Source organism: Argiope bruennichi, chromosome 10 (genome assembly GCF_947563725.1).
Source record: "Argiope bruennichi chromosome 10, qqArgBrue1.1, whole genome shotgun sequence".
NCBI classification, from domain to species: Eukaryota; Metazoa; Arthropoda; class Arachnida; order Araneae; family Araneidae; genus Argiope; species Argiope bruennichi.
Window position 1 is genome coordinate 35,484,805 of NC_079160.1, and position 9,947 is coordinate 35,494,751.

Genomic DNA, 9,947 nt, shown 5'->3' on the forward strand with positions numbered 1-9,947 from the left:
GTGTGTGGATGTCATTTGTAAAAAGTTTATCTTTGCTTCAGGGCGAAGGTGCTAAAGTAGCAACTATAGCTCAGTGGTTAGAGTACTGGTCTCGTAAAGCAGGGCTCGTGAGTTCAATCCTCAGTGGTGGCTAGAGCATAGCGTATTTTTTCACTTTTACGTGTGTGCATGTCATTTGTAAAAAGTTTATCTTTGCTTTAGGGGTGAAAATGCTAACGTAGCCACTATAGCTCAGTGGTTAGAGCACTGGTCTTGTAAACCAGGGGTAGTGAGTTCAATCCTCACTAGTGGCTAGAGCATAGCGTATTTTTTCACTTTTACGTGTGTGGATGACATTTGTAAAAAATTTATCTTTGCTTCAGGGCGAAGGTGCTAACGTAGCCACTATAGCTCAGTGGTTAGAGCACTGGTCTTGTAAACCAGGGGTCGTGAGTTCAATCCTCACTGGTGGCTAGAGCATAGCGTATTTTTTCACTTTTACGTGTGTGGATGTCATTTGTAAAAAGTTTATCTTTGCTTCAGGGCGAAGGTGCTAACGTAGCCACTATAACTCAGTGGTTAAAGCACTGGTCTTGTAAACCTGCGGTCGTGGGTTCAATCCTCAATGGTGGCTAGAGCATAGCGTATTTTTTCACTTTTACGTGTGTGGATGTCATTTGTAAAAAGTTTATATTTGCTTCAGGGCGAAGGTGGTAACGTAACCACTATAGCTCAGTGGTTAGAGCACTGGTCTTGTAATCCAGCGGTCGTGAGTTCAATCCTCAATGGTGGCTAGAGCATAGCGTATTTTTTCACTTTTACGTGTGTGGATGTCATTTGTAAAAAGTTTATCTTTGCTTCAGGGGCGAAGGTGCTAACGTAGCCACTATAGCTCAGTGGTTAGAGCACTGGTCTCGTAATCCAGGGGTCGTGAGTTCAATCCTCACTGGTGGCTAGAGCATAGTGTATTTTTTCACTTTTACGTGTGTGCATGTCATTTGTAAAAAGTTTATCTTTGCTTCAGGGGCGAAGGTGCTAACGTAGCCATCATAGCTCAATGGGTAGAGCGCTGGTCTCGTAAGCCAGGGGTCGTGAGTTCAATCCTCACTGGTGGCTAGAGCATAGCGTATTTTTTCACTTTTACGTGTGTGGATGTCATTTGTAAAAAGTTTATCTTTGCTTCAGGGCGAAGGTGCTAAAGTAGCAACTATAGCTCAGTGGTTAGAGCACTGGTCTCGTAAAGCAGGGCTCGTGAGTTCAATCCTCAATGGTGGCTAGAGCATAGCGTATTTTTTCACTTTTACGTGTGTGCATGTCATTTGTAAAAAGTTTATCTTTGCTTCAGGGGCGAAAATGCTAACGTAGCCACTATAGCTCAGTGGTTAGACCACTGGTCTCGTAAACCAGGGTCGTGAGTTCAATCCTCACTAGTGGCTAGAGAATAGCGTATTTTTTCACTTTTACGTGTGTGGATGTCATTTGTAAAAAGTTTATCTTTGCTTCAGGGGTGAAGGTGCTAACGTAGCCATCATAGCTCAGTGGTTAGAGAACTGGTCTCGTAAACCCGGGGTCGGGAGTTCAATCCTCACTGGTGGCTGCAGCATAGCGTATTTTTTCACTTTTACGTGTATGGATGTCATTTGTAAAAAGTTTATCTTTGCTTCAGGGCGAAACTGCTAACGTAGCCACTATAGCTCAGTGGTTAGAGCACTGGTCTTGTAAACCAGTGGTCGTGAGTTCAATCCTCACTAGTGGCTAGAGCATAGCGTATTTTTTCACTTTTACTTGTGTGGATGTCATTTGTAAAAAGTTTATCTTTGCTTCAGGGCGAAAATGCTAACGTAGCCACTATAGCTCAGTGGTTAGAGCACTGGTCTTGTAACCAAGGGGTCGTGAGTTCAATCCTCACTAGTGGCTGGAGCATAGCGTATTTTTTCCCATTTACGTGTGTGGATGTCATTTGTAAAAAGTTTATCTTTGCTTCAGAGCGAAGGTGCTAACGTAGCCACTATAGCTCAGTGGTTAGAGCACTGGTCTTGTAAACCAGGGGTCGTGAGTTCAATCCTCACTGGTGGCTAGAGCATAGCGTATTTTTTCACTTTTACGTGTGTGGATGTCATTTGTAAAAAGTTTATATTTGCTTCAGGGCGAAGGTGGTAACGTAACCACTATAGCTCAGTGGTTAGAGCACTGGTCTTGTAATCCAGCGGTCGTGAGTTCAATCCTCACTGGTGGCTAGAGCATAGCGTATTTTTTCACTTTTACGTGTGTGGATGTCATTTGTAAAAAGTTTATCTTTGCTTCAGGGCGAAGGTGGTAACGTAACCACTATAGCTCAGTGGTTAGAGCACTGGTCTTGTAATCCAGCGGTCGTGAGTTCAATCCTCAATGGTGGCTAGAGCATAGCGTATTTTTTCACTTTTACGTGTGTGGATGTCATTTGTAAAAAGTTTATCTTTGCTTCAGGGGCGAAGGTGCTAACGTAGCCACTATAGCTCAGTGGTTAGAGCACTGGTCTCGTAATCCAGGGGTCGTGAGTTCAATCCTCAATTGTGGCTAGAGAATAGCGTATTTTTTCACTTTTACGTGTGTGGATGTCATTTGTAAAAAGTTTATCTTTGCTTCAGGGGTGAAGGTGCTAACGTAGCCACTACAGCTCCGTGGTTAGAGCACTGGTCTCGTAAACCAGGGGTCGTAAGTTCAATCCTCACTGGTGGCTACAGCATAGCGTATTTTTTCACTTTTACGTGTGTGGATGTCATTTGTAAAAAGTTTATCTTTGCTTCAGGGCGAAGGTGCTAAAGTAGCCACTATAGCTTAGTGGTTAGAGCACTGGTCTCGTAAAGCAGGGCTCGTTAGTTCAATCCTCACTGGTGGCTAGAGCATAGTGTATTTTTTCACTTTTACGTGTGTGCATGTCATTTGTAAAAAGTTTATCTTTGCTTCAGGGGCGAAGGTGCTAACGTAGCCATCATAGCTCAATGGGTAGAGCGCTGGTCTCGTAAGCCAGGGGTCGTGAGTTCAATCCTTACTGGTGGCTAGAGCATAGCGTATTTTTTCACTTTTACGTGTGTGGATGTCATTTGTAAAAAGTTTATCTTTGCTTCAGGGCGAAGGTGCTAAAGTAGCAACTATAGCTCAGTGGTTAGAGCACTGGTCTCGTAAAGCAGGGCTCGTGAGTTCAATCCTCAATGGTGGCTAGAGCATAGCGTATTTTTTCACTTTTACGTGTGTGCATGTCATTTGTAAAAAGTTTATCTTTGCTTCAGGGGCGAAAATGCTAACGTAGCCACTATAGCTCAGTGGTTAGACCACTGGTCTCGTAAACCAGGGTCGTGAGTTCAATCCTCACTAGTGGCTAGAGAATAGCGTATTTTTTCACTTTTACGTGTGTGGATGTCATTTGTAAAAAGTTTATCTTTGCTTCAGGGGTGAAGGTGCTAACGTAGCCATCATAGCTCAGTGGTTAGAGAACTGGTCTCGTAAACCCGGGGTCGGGAGTTCAATCCTCACTGGTGGCTGCAGCATAGCGTATTTTTTCACTTTTACGTGTATGGATGTCATTTGTAAAAAGTTTATCTTTGCTTCAGGGCGAAACTGCTAACGTAGCCACTATAGCTCAGTGGTTAGAGCACTGGTCTTGTAAACCAGTGGTCGTGAGTTCAATCCTCACTAGTGGCTAGAGCATAGCGTATTTTTTCACTTTTACGTGTGTGGATGTCATTTGTAAAAAGTTTATCTTTGCTTCAGGGCGAAAATGCTAACGTAGCCACTATAGCTCAGTGGTTAGAGCACTGGTCTTGTAACCAAGGGGTCGTGAGTTCAATCCTCACTAGTGGCTGGAGCATAGCGTATTTTTTTCCATTTACGTGTGTGGATGACATTTGTAAAAAATTTATCTTTGCTTCGGGGCGAAGGTGCTAACGTAGCCACTATAGCTCAGTGGTTAGAGCACTGGTCTTGTAAACCAGGGGTCGTGAGTTCAATCCTCACTGGTGGCTAGAGCATAGCGTATTTTTTCACTTTTACGTGTGTGGATGTCATTTGTAAAAAGTTTATCTTTGCTTCAGGGCGAAGGTGCTAACGTAGCCACTATAACTCAGTGGTTAAAGCACTGGTCTTGTAAACCTGCGGTCGTGGGTTCAATCCTCAATGGTGGCTAGAGCATAGCGTATTTTTTCACTTTTACGTGTGTGGATGTCATTTGTAAAAAGTTTATATTTGCTTCAGGGCGAAGGTGGTAACGTAACCACTATAGCTCAGTGGTTAGAGCACTGGTCTTGTAATCCAGCGGTCGTGAGTTCAATCCTCAATGGTGGCTAGAGCATAGCGTATTTTTTCACTTTTACGTGTGTGGATGTCATTTGTAAAAAGTTTATCTTTGCTTCAGGGGCGAAGGTGCTAACGTAGCCACTATAGCTCAGTGGTTAGAGCACTGGTCTCGTAATCCAGGGGTCGTGAGTTCAATCCTCAATTGTGGCTAGAGAATAGCGTATTTTTTCACTTTTACGTGTGTGGATGTCATTTGTAAAAAGTTTATCTTTGCTTCAGGGGTGAAGGTGCTAACGTAGCCACTACAGCTCCGTGGTTAGAGCACTGGTCTCGTAAACCAGGGGTCGTAAGTTCAATCCTCACTGGTGGCTACAGCATAGCGTATTTTTTCACTTTTACGTGTGTGGATGTCATTTGTAAAAAGTTTATCTTTGCTTCAGGGCGAAGGTGCTAAAGTAGCCACTATAGCTCAGTGGTTAGAGCACTGGTCTCGTAAAGCAGGGCTCGTTAGTTCAATCCTCACTGGTGGCTAGAGCATAGTGTATTTTTTCACTTTTACGTGTGTGCATGTCATTTGTAAAAAGTTTATCTTTGCTTCAGGGGCGAAGGTGCTAACGTAGCCATCATAGCTCAATGGGTAGAGCGCTGGTCTCGTAAGCCAGGGGTCGTGAGTTCAATCCTCACTGGTGGCTAGAGCATAGCGTATTTTTTCACTTTTACGTGTGTGGATGTCATTTGTAAAAAGTTTATCTTTGCTTCAGGGCGAAGGTGCTAAAGTAGCAACTATAGCTCAGTGGTTAGAGCACTGGTCTCGTAAAGCAGGGCTCGTGAGTTCAATCCTCAATGGTGGCTAGAGCATAGCGTATTTTTTCACTTTTACGTGTGTGCATGTCATTTGTAAAAAGTTTATCTTTGCTTCAGGGGCGAAAATGCTAACGTAGCCACTATAGCTCAGTGGTTAGACCACTGGTCTCGTAAACCAGGGTCGTGAGTTCAATCCTCACTAGTGGCTAGAGAATAGCGTATTTTTTCACTTTTACGTGTGTGGATGTCATTTGTAAAAAGTTTATCTTTGCTTCAGGGGTGAAGGTGCTAACGTAGCCATCATAGCTCAGTGGTTAGAGAACTGGTCTCGTAAACCCGGGGTCGGGAGTTCAATCCTCACTGGTGGCTGCAGCATAGCGTATTTTTTCACTTTTACGTGTATGGATGTCATTTGTAAAAAGTTTATCTTTGCTTCAGGGCGAAACTGCTAACGTAGCCATCATAAATCAGTGGTTAGAGAACTGGTCTCGTAAACCAGGGGTCGTGAGTTCAATCCTCACTGGTGGCTGCAGCATAGCGTATTTTTTCACTTTTACGTGTGTGGATGTCATTTGTAAAAAGTTTATCTTTGCTTCAGGGGCGAATTTGCTAACGTAGCCATCATAGCTCAGTGGTTAGAGCACTGTTCTCGTAAACCAGGGGTCGTGAGTTCAATCCACACTGGTGGCTAGAGCATAGCGTATGTTTTCTTTTTTACGTGTGTGGATGACATTTGTAAAAAGTTTATCTTTGCTTCAGGGGCGAAGGTGCTAACGTAGCCACTATAGCTCCGTTTTTAGAGCACTGGTCTTGTAATCCAGGGGTCGTGAGTTCAATCCTCACTGGTGGCTAGAGTATCGCGTATTTTTTCACTTTTACGTGTGTGGATGTCATTTGTAAAAAGTTTATCTTTGCTTCAGGGGCGAAGGTGCTAACGTAGCCATCATAGCTCAGTGGTTAGAGTACTCGTCTCGTAAACCAGGGGTCGTGAGTTAAATCCTCACTGGTGGCTACAGCATAGCGTATTTTTTCACTTTTACGTGTGTGGATGTCATTTGTAAAACGTTTATCTTTGCTTCAGGGCGAAGGTGCTAAAGTAGCCACAATAGCTCAGTGGTTAGAGCACTTGTCTCGTAAAGCAGGGCTCGTGAGTTCAATCCTCACTGGTGGCTAGAGCATAGCGTATTTTTTCACTTTTACGTGTGTGCATGTCATTTGTAAAAAGTTTATCTTTGCTTCAGGGGCGAAGGTGCTAACGTAGCCATCATAGCTCAGTGGTTAGAGAACTGGTCTCGTAAACCAGGGGTCGTGAGTTAAATCCTCACTGGTGGATACAGCATAGCGTATTTTTTCACTTTTACGTGTGTGGATGTCATTTGTAAAAAGTTTATCTTTGCTTCAGGGCGAAGGTGCTAAAGTAGCCACTATAGCTCAGTGGTTAGAGCACTGGTCTCGTAAAGCAGGGCTCGTGAGTTCAATCCTCACTGGTGGCTAGAGCATAGCGTATTTTTTCACTTTTACGTGTGTGCATGTCATTTGTAAAAAGTTTATCTTTGCTTCAGGGGCGAAGGTGCTAACGTAGCCATCATAGCTCAGTGGTTAGAGCACTGGTGTCGTAAACCAGGGGTCGTGAGTTCAATCCTCACTGGTGGCTAGAGCATAGCGTATTTTTTCACTTTTACGTGTGTGGATGTCATTTGTAAAAAGTTTATCTTTGCTTCAGGGGTGAAGGTGCTAACGTAGCAATCATAGCTCAGTGGTTAGAGAACTGGTCTCGTAAACCCGGGGTCGGGAGTTCAATCCTCACTGGTGGCTGCAGCATAGCGTTTTTTTTCACTTTTACGTGTATGGATGTCATTTGTAAAAAGTTTATCTTTGCTTCAGGGCGAAACTGCTAACGTAGCCACTATAGCTCAGTGGTTAGAGCACTGGTCTTGTAAACCAGGGGTCGTGAGTTCAATCCTCACTAGTGGCTAGAGCATAGCGTATTTTTTCACTTTTACGTGTGTGGATGTCATTTGTAAAAAGTTTATCTTTGCTTCAGGGCGAAGGTGCTAAAGTAGCCACTATAGCTCAGTGGTTAGAGCACTGGTCTCGTAAAGCAGGGCTCGTGAGTTCAATCCTCAATGGTGGCTAGAGAATAGCGTGTTTTTTCACTTTTACGTGTGTGGATGTCATTTGTAAAAAGTTTATCTTTGCTTCAGGGGCGAAGGTGCTAACGTAGCCACTATAGCTCAGTGGTTAGAGCACTGGTCTCGTAAACCAGGGGTCGTGAGTTCAATCCTCACTGGTGGCTAGAGCATAGCGTATTTTTTCACTTTTACGTGTGTGGATGTCATTTGTAAAAAGTTTATCTTTGCTTCAGGGGTGAAGGTGCTAACGTAGCCATCATAGCTCAGTGGTTAGAGAACTGGTCTCGTAAACCAGGGGTCGTGAGTTCATTCCACACTGGTGGCTAGAGAATAGCGTATGTTTTCACTTTTACGTGTGTGGATGTCATTTGTAAAAAGTTTATCTTTGCTTCAGGGGCGAAGGTGCTAACGTAGCCACTATAGCTCCGTGGTTAGAGCACTGGTCTCGTAAACCAGGGGTCGTGAGTTCAATCCTCACTGGTGGCTAGAGTATAGCGTATTTTTTCACTTTTACGTGTGTGGATGTCATTTGTAAAAAGTTTATCTTTGCTTCAGGGGCGAAGGTGCTAACGTAGCCATCATAGCTCAGTGGTTAGAGAACTCGTCTCGTAAACCAGGGGTCGTGAGTTAAATCCTCACTGGTGGCTACAGCATAGCGTATTTTTTCACTTTTACGTGTGTGGATGTCATTTGTAAAACGTTTATCTTTGCTTCAGGGCGAAGGTGCTAAAGTAGCCACAATAGCTCAGTGGTTAGAGCACTGGTCTCGTAAAGCAGGGCTCGTGAGTTCAATCCTCGCTAGTGGCTAGAGAATAGCGTATTTTTTCAATTTTACGTGTGTGGATGTCATTTGTAAAAAGTTTATCTTTGCTTCAGGGGTGAAGGTGCTAACGTAGCCATCATAGCTCAGTGGTTAGAGAACTGGTCTCGTAAACCCGGGGTCGGGAGTTCAATCCTCACTGGTGGATGCAGCATAGCGTATTTTTTCACTTTTACGTGTATGGATGTCATTTGTAAAAAGTTTATCTTTGCTTCAGGGCGAAACTGCTAACGTAGCCACTATACCTCAGTGGTTAGAGCACTGGTCTTGTAAACCAGGGGTCGTGAGTTCAATCCTCACTGGTGGCTGCAGCATAGCGTATTTTTTCCCATTTACGTGTGTGGATGTCATTTGTAAAAAGTTTATCTTTGCTTCAGGGCGAAGGTGCTAACGTAGCCACTATAGCTCAGTGGTTAGAGCACTGGTCTTGTAAACCAGGGGTCGTGAGTTCAATCCTCACTAGTGGCTAGATCATAGCGTATTTTTTCCCATTTACGTGTGTGGATGTCATTTGTAAAAAGTTTATCTTTGCTTCAGGGCGAAGGTGCTAACGTAGCCACTATAGCTCAGTGGTTAGAGCACTGGTCTTGTAAACCAGGGGTTGTGAGTTCAATCCTCACTAGTGGCTAGAGCATAGCGTATTTTTTCCCATTTACGTGTGTGGATGTCATTTGTAAAAAGTTTATCTTTGCTTCAGGGCGAAGGTGCTAACGTAGCCACTATAGCTCAGTGGTTAGAGCACTGGTCTTGTAAACCAGGGGTCGTGAGTTCAATCCTCACTGGTGGCTAGAGCATAGCGTATTTTTTCACTTTTAAGTGTGTGGATGTCATTTGTAAAAAGTTTATCTTTGATTCAGGGCGAAGGTGCTAACGTAGCCATCATAGCTCAGTGGTTAGAGACCTGGTCTCGTAAACCAGGGGTCGTGAGTTCAATCCTCACTGGTGGCTGCAGCATAGCGTATTTTTTCACTTTTACGTGTGTGGATGTCATTTGTAAAAAGTTTATCTTTGCTTCAGGGGCGAAGGTGCTAACGTAGCCATCATAGCTCAGTGGTTAGAGCACTGGTCTTGTAAACCAGGGGTCGTGAGTTCAATCCTCACTGGTGGCTAGAGCATAGCGTATTTTTTCACTTTTACGTGTGTGGATGTCATTTGTAAAAAGTTTATCTTTGCTTCAGGGGCGAAGGTGCTAACGTAGCCATCATAGCTGAGTGGTTAGAGCACTGTTCTCGTAAACCAGGGGTCGTGAGTTCAATCCACACTGGTGGCTAGAGCATAGAGTATGTTTTCACTTTTACGTGTGTGGATGTCATTTGTAAAAAGTTTATCTTTGCTTCAGGGCGAAAATGCTAACGTAGCCACTATAGCTCAGTGGTTAGAGCACTGGTCTCGTAAACCAGGGTCGTGAGTTCAATCCTCACTAGTGGCTAGAGAATAGCGTATTTTTTCACTTTTACGTGTGTGGATGTCATTTGTAAAAAGTTTATCTTTGCTTCAGGGCGAAAATGCTAACGTAGCCACTATAGATCAGTGGTTAGATCACTGGTCTTGTAAACCAGGGGTCGTGAGTTCAATCCTCACTAGTGGCTAGAGCATAGCGTATTTTTTCACTTTTACGTGTGTGGATGTCATTTGTAAAAAGTTTATCTTTGCTTCAGGGCGAAGGGGCAAACGTAGCCACTATAGCTCAGGTGGTTAGAGCACTGGTCTTGTAAGCCAGTGGTCGTGAGTTGAATCCTCACTGGTGGCAAGAGCATAGCGTATTTTTTCACTTTTACGTGTGTGGATGTCATTTGTAAAAAGTTTATCTTTGCTTCAGGGCGAAGGTGATAACGTAGCCACTATAGCTCAGTGGTTAGAGCATTGGTCTCGTAAACCAGGGGTCGTGAGTTCAATCCTCACTGGTGGCTAGGTCATAGCGTATTTTTTCACTGTTCGGT

The 9,947-nt window shown here is 43.9% G+C and overlaps 45 non-coding genes across 45 annotated transcripts; all 45 read left to right on the forward strand.

Moving 5' to 3' along the window:
* Nucleotides 1-220: 220 nt before the first annotated feature.
* Trnat-ugu (transfer RNA threonine (anticodon UGU)) lies at nt 221-293 on the forward strand. The gene has a single exon. It is a non-coding gene; the product is annotated as a tRNA-Thr (tRNA).
* An 87-nt stretch (nt 294-380) lies between these two features.
* Trnat-ugu (transfer RNA threonine (anticodon UGU)) lies at nt 381-453 on the forward strand. Its single transcript has one exon. It is a non-coding gene; the product is annotated as a tRNA-Thr (tRNA).
* Nucleotides 454-700: 247 nt separating this feature from the next.
* On the forward strand, nt 701-773 carry Trnat-ugu (transfer RNA threonine (anticodon UGU)). Its single transcript has one exon. It is a non-coding gene; the product is annotated as a tRNA-Thr (tRNA).
* Nucleotides 774-861: 88 nt separating this feature from the next.
* Trnat-cgu (transfer RNA threonine (anticodon CGU)) lies at nt 862-934 on the forward strand. Its single transcript has one exon. It is a non-coding gene; the product is annotated as a tRNA-Thr (tRNA).
* An 88-nt stretch (nt 935-1,022) lies between these two features.
* Trnat-cgu (transfer RNA threonine (anticodon CGU)) lies at nt 1,023-1,095 on the forward strand. The gene has a single exon. It is a non-coding gene; the product is annotated as a tRNA-Thr (tRNA).
* Nucleotides 1,096-1,343: 248 nt separating this feature from the next.
* Trnat-cgu (transfer RNA threonine (anticodon CGU)) lies at nt 1,344-1,415 on the forward strand. The gene has a single exon. It is a non-coding gene; the product is annotated as a tRNA-Thr (tRNA).
* An 88-nt stretch (nt 1,416-1,503) lies between these two features.
* Nucleotides 1,504-1,576, forward strand: Trnat-cgu (transfer RNA threonine (anticodon CGU)). The gene has a single exon. It is a non-coding gene; the product is annotated as a tRNA-Thr (tRNA).
* An 87-nt stretch (nt 1,577-1,663) lies between these two features.
* Nucleotides 1,664-1,736, forward strand: Trnat-ugu (transfer RNA threonine (anticodon UGU)). The gene has a single exon. It is a non-coding gene; the product is annotated as a tRNA-Thr (tRNA).
* An 87-nt stretch (nt 1,737-1,823) lies between these two features.
* On the forward strand, nt 1,824-1,896 carry Trnat-ugu (transfer RNA threonine (anticodon UGU)). The gene has a single exon. It is a non-coding gene; the product is annotated as a tRNA-Thr (tRNA).
* Nucleotides 1,897-1,983: 87 nt separating this feature from the next.
* Nucleotides 1,984-2,056, forward strand: Trnat-ugu (transfer RNA threonine (anticodon UGU)). The gene has a single exon. It is a non-coding gene; the product is annotated as a tRNA-Thr (tRNA).
* An 87-nt stretch (nt 2,057-2,143) lies between these two features.
* Nucleotides 2,144-2,216, forward strand: Trnat-ugu (transfer RNA threonine (anticodon UGU)). Its single transcript has one exon. It is a non-coding gene; the product is annotated as a tRNA-Thr (tRNA).
* An 87-nt stretch (nt 2,217-2,303) lies between these two features.
* Trnat-ugu (transfer RNA threonine (anticodon UGU)) lies at nt 2,304-2,376 on the forward strand. Its single transcript has one exon. It is a non-coding gene; the product is annotated as a tRNA-Thr (tRNA).
* Nucleotides 2,377-2,464: 88 nt separating this feature from the next.
* Nucleotides 2,465-2,537, forward strand: Trnat-cgu (transfer RNA threonine (anticodon CGU)). The gene has a single exon. It is a non-coding gene; the product is annotated as a tRNA-Thr (tRNA).
* Nucleotides 2,538-2,946: 409 nt separating this feature from the next.
* On the forward strand, nt 2,947-3,019 carry Trnat-cgu (transfer RNA threonine (anticodon CGU)). The gene has a single exon. It is a non-coding gene; the product is annotated as a tRNA-Thr (tRNA).
* A 248-nt stretch (nt 3,020-3,267) lies between these two features.
* Trnat-cgu (transfer RNA threonine (anticodon CGU)) lies at nt 3,268-3,339 on the forward strand. Its single transcript has one exon. It is a non-coding gene; the product is annotated as a tRNA-Thr (tRNA).
* Nucleotides 3,340-3,427: 88 nt separating this feature from the next.
* Trnat-cgu (transfer RNA threonine (anticodon CGU)) lies at nt 3,428-3,500 on the forward strand. Its single transcript has one exon. It is a non-coding gene; the product is annotated as a tRNA-Thr (tRNA).
* An 87-nt stretch (nt 3,501-3,587) lies between these two features.
* On the forward strand, nt 3,588-3,660 carry Trnat-ugu (transfer RNA threonine (anticodon UGU)). Its single transcript has one exon. It is a non-coding gene; the product is annotated as a tRNA-Thr (tRNA).
* Nucleotides 3,661-3,747: 87 nt separating this feature from the next.
* Nucleotides 3,748-3,820, forward strand: Trnat-ugu (transfer RNA threonine (anticodon UGU)). Its single transcript has one exon. It is a non-coding gene; the product is annotated as a tRNA-Thr (tRNA).
* An 87-nt stretch (nt 3,821-3,907) lies between these two features.
* Trnat-ugu (transfer RNA threonine (anticodon UGU)) lies at nt 3,908-3,980 on the forward strand. The gene has a single exon. It is a non-coding gene; the product is annotated as a tRNA-Thr (tRNA).
* Nucleotides 3,981-4,227: 247 nt separating this feature from the next.
* Trnat-ugu (transfer RNA threonine (anticodon UGU)) lies at nt 4,228-4,300 on the forward strand. Its single transcript has one exon. It is a non-coding gene; the product is annotated as a tRNA-Thr (tRNA).
* Nucleotides 4,301-4,388: 88 nt separating this feature from the next.
* Nucleotides 4,389-4,461, forward strand: Trnat-cgu (transfer RNA threonine (anticodon CGU)). Its single transcript has one exon. It is a non-coding gene; the product is annotated as a tRNA-Thr (tRNA).
* Nucleotides 4,462-4,870: 409 nt separating this feature from the next.
* Nucleotides 4,871-4,943, forward strand: Trnat-cgu (transfer RNA threonine (anticodon CGU)). The gene has a single exon. It is a non-coding gene; the product is annotated as a tRNA-Thr (tRNA).
* A 248-nt stretch (nt 4,944-5,191) lies between these two features.
* Trnat-cgu (transfer RNA threonine (anticodon CGU)) lies at nt 5,192-5,263 on the forward strand. The gene has a single exon. It is a non-coding gene; the product is annotated as a tRNA-Thr (tRNA).
* Nucleotides 5,264-5,351: 88 nt separating this feature from the next.
* Trnat-cgu (transfer RNA threonine (anticodon CGU)) lies at nt 5,352-5,424 on the forward strand. The gene has a single exon. It is a non-coding gene; the product is annotated as a tRNA-Thr (tRNA).
* Nucleotides 5,425-5,511: 87 nt separating this feature from the next.
* Nucleotides 5,512-5,584, forward strand: Trnat-cgu (transfer RNA threonine (anticodon CGU)). The gene has a single exon. It is a non-coding gene; the product is annotated as a tRNA-Thr (tRNA).
* An 88-nt stretch (nt 5,585-5,672) lies between these two features.
* Nucleotides 5,673-5,745, forward strand: Trnat-cgu (transfer RNA threonine (anticodon CGU)). Its single transcript has one exon. It is a non-coding gene; the product is annotated as a tRNA-Thr (tRNA).
* Nucleotides 5,746-5,833: 88 nt separating this feature from the next.
* Trnat-ugu (transfer RNA threonine (anticodon UGU)) lies at nt 5,834-5,906 on the forward strand. The gene has a single exon. It is a non-coding gene; the product is annotated as a tRNA-Thr (tRNA).
* An 88-nt stretch (nt 5,907-5,994) lies between these two features.
* On the forward strand, nt 5,995-6,067 carry Trnat-cgu (transfer RNA threonine (anticodon CGU)). The gene has a single exon. It is a non-coding gene; the product is annotated as a tRNA-Thr (tRNA).
* Nucleotides 6,068-6,315: 248 nt separating this feature from the next.
* Nucleotides 6,316-6,391, forward strand: Trnat-cgu (transfer RNA threonine (anticodon CGU)). Its single transcript has one exon. It is a non-coding gene; the product is annotated as a tRNA-Thr (tRNA).
* An 84-nt stretch (nt 6,392-6,475) lies between these two features.
* On the forward strand, nt 6,476-6,548 carry Trnat-cgu (transfer RNA threonine (anticodon CGU)). Its single transcript has one exon. It is a non-coding gene; the product is annotated as a tRNA-Thr (tRNA).
* Nucleotides 6,549-6,636: 88 nt separating this feature from the next.
* Trnat-cgu (transfer RNA threonine (anticodon CGU)) lies at nt 6,637-6,709 on the forward strand. Its single transcript has one exon. It is a non-coding gene; the product is annotated as a tRNA-Thr (tRNA).
* A 248-nt stretch (nt 6,710-6,957) lies between these two features.
* On the forward strand, nt 6,958-7,030 carry Trnat-ugu (transfer RNA threonine (anticodon UGU)). The gene has a single exon. It is a non-coding gene; the product is annotated as a tRNA-Thr (tRNA).
* Nucleotides 7,031-7,278: 248 nt separating this feature from the next.
* Trnat-cgu (transfer RNA threonine (anticodon CGU)) lies at nt 7,279-7,351 on the forward strand. The gene has a single exon. It is a non-coding gene; the product is annotated as a tRNA-Thr (tRNA).
* A 249-nt stretch (nt 7,352-7,600) lies between these two features.
* On the forward strand, nt 7,601-7,673 carry Trnat-cgu (transfer RNA threonine (anticodon CGU)). Its single transcript has one exon. It is a non-coding gene; the product is annotated as a tRNA-Thr (tRNA).
* An 88-nt stretch (nt 7,674-7,761) lies between these two features.
* Nucleotides 7,762-7,834, forward strand: Trnat-cgu (transfer RNA threonine (anticodon CGU)). The gene has a single exon. It is a non-coding gene; the product is annotated as a tRNA-Thr (tRNA).
* A 408-nt stretch (nt 7,835-8,242) lies between these two features.
* On the forward strand, nt 8,243-8,315 carry Trnat-ugu (transfer RNA threonine (anticodon UGU)). The gene has a single exon. It is a non-coding gene; the product is annotated as a tRNA-Thr (tRNA).
* An 87-nt stretch (nt 8,316-8,402) lies between these two features.
* On the forward strand, nt 8,403-8,475 carry Trnat-ugu (transfer RNA threonine (anticodon UGU)). The gene has a single exon. It is a non-coding gene; the product is annotated as a tRNA-Thr (tRNA).
* An 87-nt stretch (nt 8,476-8,562) lies between these two features.
* Trnat-ugu (transfer RNA threonine (anticodon UGU)) lies at nt 8,563-8,635 on the forward strand. The gene has a single exon. It is a non-coding gene; the product is annotated as a tRNA-Thr (tRNA).
* An 87-nt stretch (nt 8,636-8,722) lies between these two features.
* Trnat-ugu (transfer RNA threonine (anticodon UGU)) lies at nt 8,723-8,795 on the forward strand. The gene has a single exon. It is a non-coding gene; the product is annotated as a tRNA-Thr (tRNA).
* An 87-nt stretch (nt 8,796-8,882) lies between these two features.
* Trnat-cgu (transfer RNA threonine (anticodon CGU)) lies at nt 8,883-8,955 on the forward strand. The gene has a single exon. It is a non-coding gene; the product is annotated as a tRNA-Thr (tRNA).
* An 88-nt stretch (nt 8,956-9,043) lies between these two features.
* On the forward strand, nt 9,044-9,116 carry Trnat-ugu (transfer RNA threonine (anticodon UGU)). Its single transcript has one exon. It is a non-coding gene; the product is annotated as a tRNA-Thr (tRNA).
* Nucleotides 9,117-9,364: 248 nt separating this feature from the next.
* Nucleotides 9,365-9,436, forward strand: Trnat-cgu (transfer RNA threonine (anticodon CGU)). Its single transcript has one exon. It is a non-coding gene; the product is annotated as a tRNA-Thr (tRNA).
* Nucleotides 9,437-9,523: 87 nt separating this feature from the next.
* Trnat-ugu (transfer RNA threonine (anticodon UGU)) lies at nt 9,524-9,596 on the forward strand. Its single transcript has one exon. It is a non-coding gene; the product is annotated as a tRNA-Thr (tRNA).
* Nucleotides 9,597-9,683: 87 nt separating this feature from the next.
* On the forward strand, nt 9,684-9,757 carry Trnat-ugu (transfer RNA threonine (anticodon UGU)). Its single transcript has one exon. It is a non-coding gene; the product is annotated as a tRNA-Thr (tRNA).
* Nucleotides 9,758-9,844: 87 nt separating this feature from the next.
* On the forward strand, nt 9,845-9,917 carry Trnat-cgu (transfer RNA threonine (anticodon CGU)). The gene has a single exon. It is a non-coding gene; the product is annotated as a tRNA-Thr (tRNA).
* The last annotated feature ends 30 nt before the right edge of the window (nt 9,918-9,947 follow it).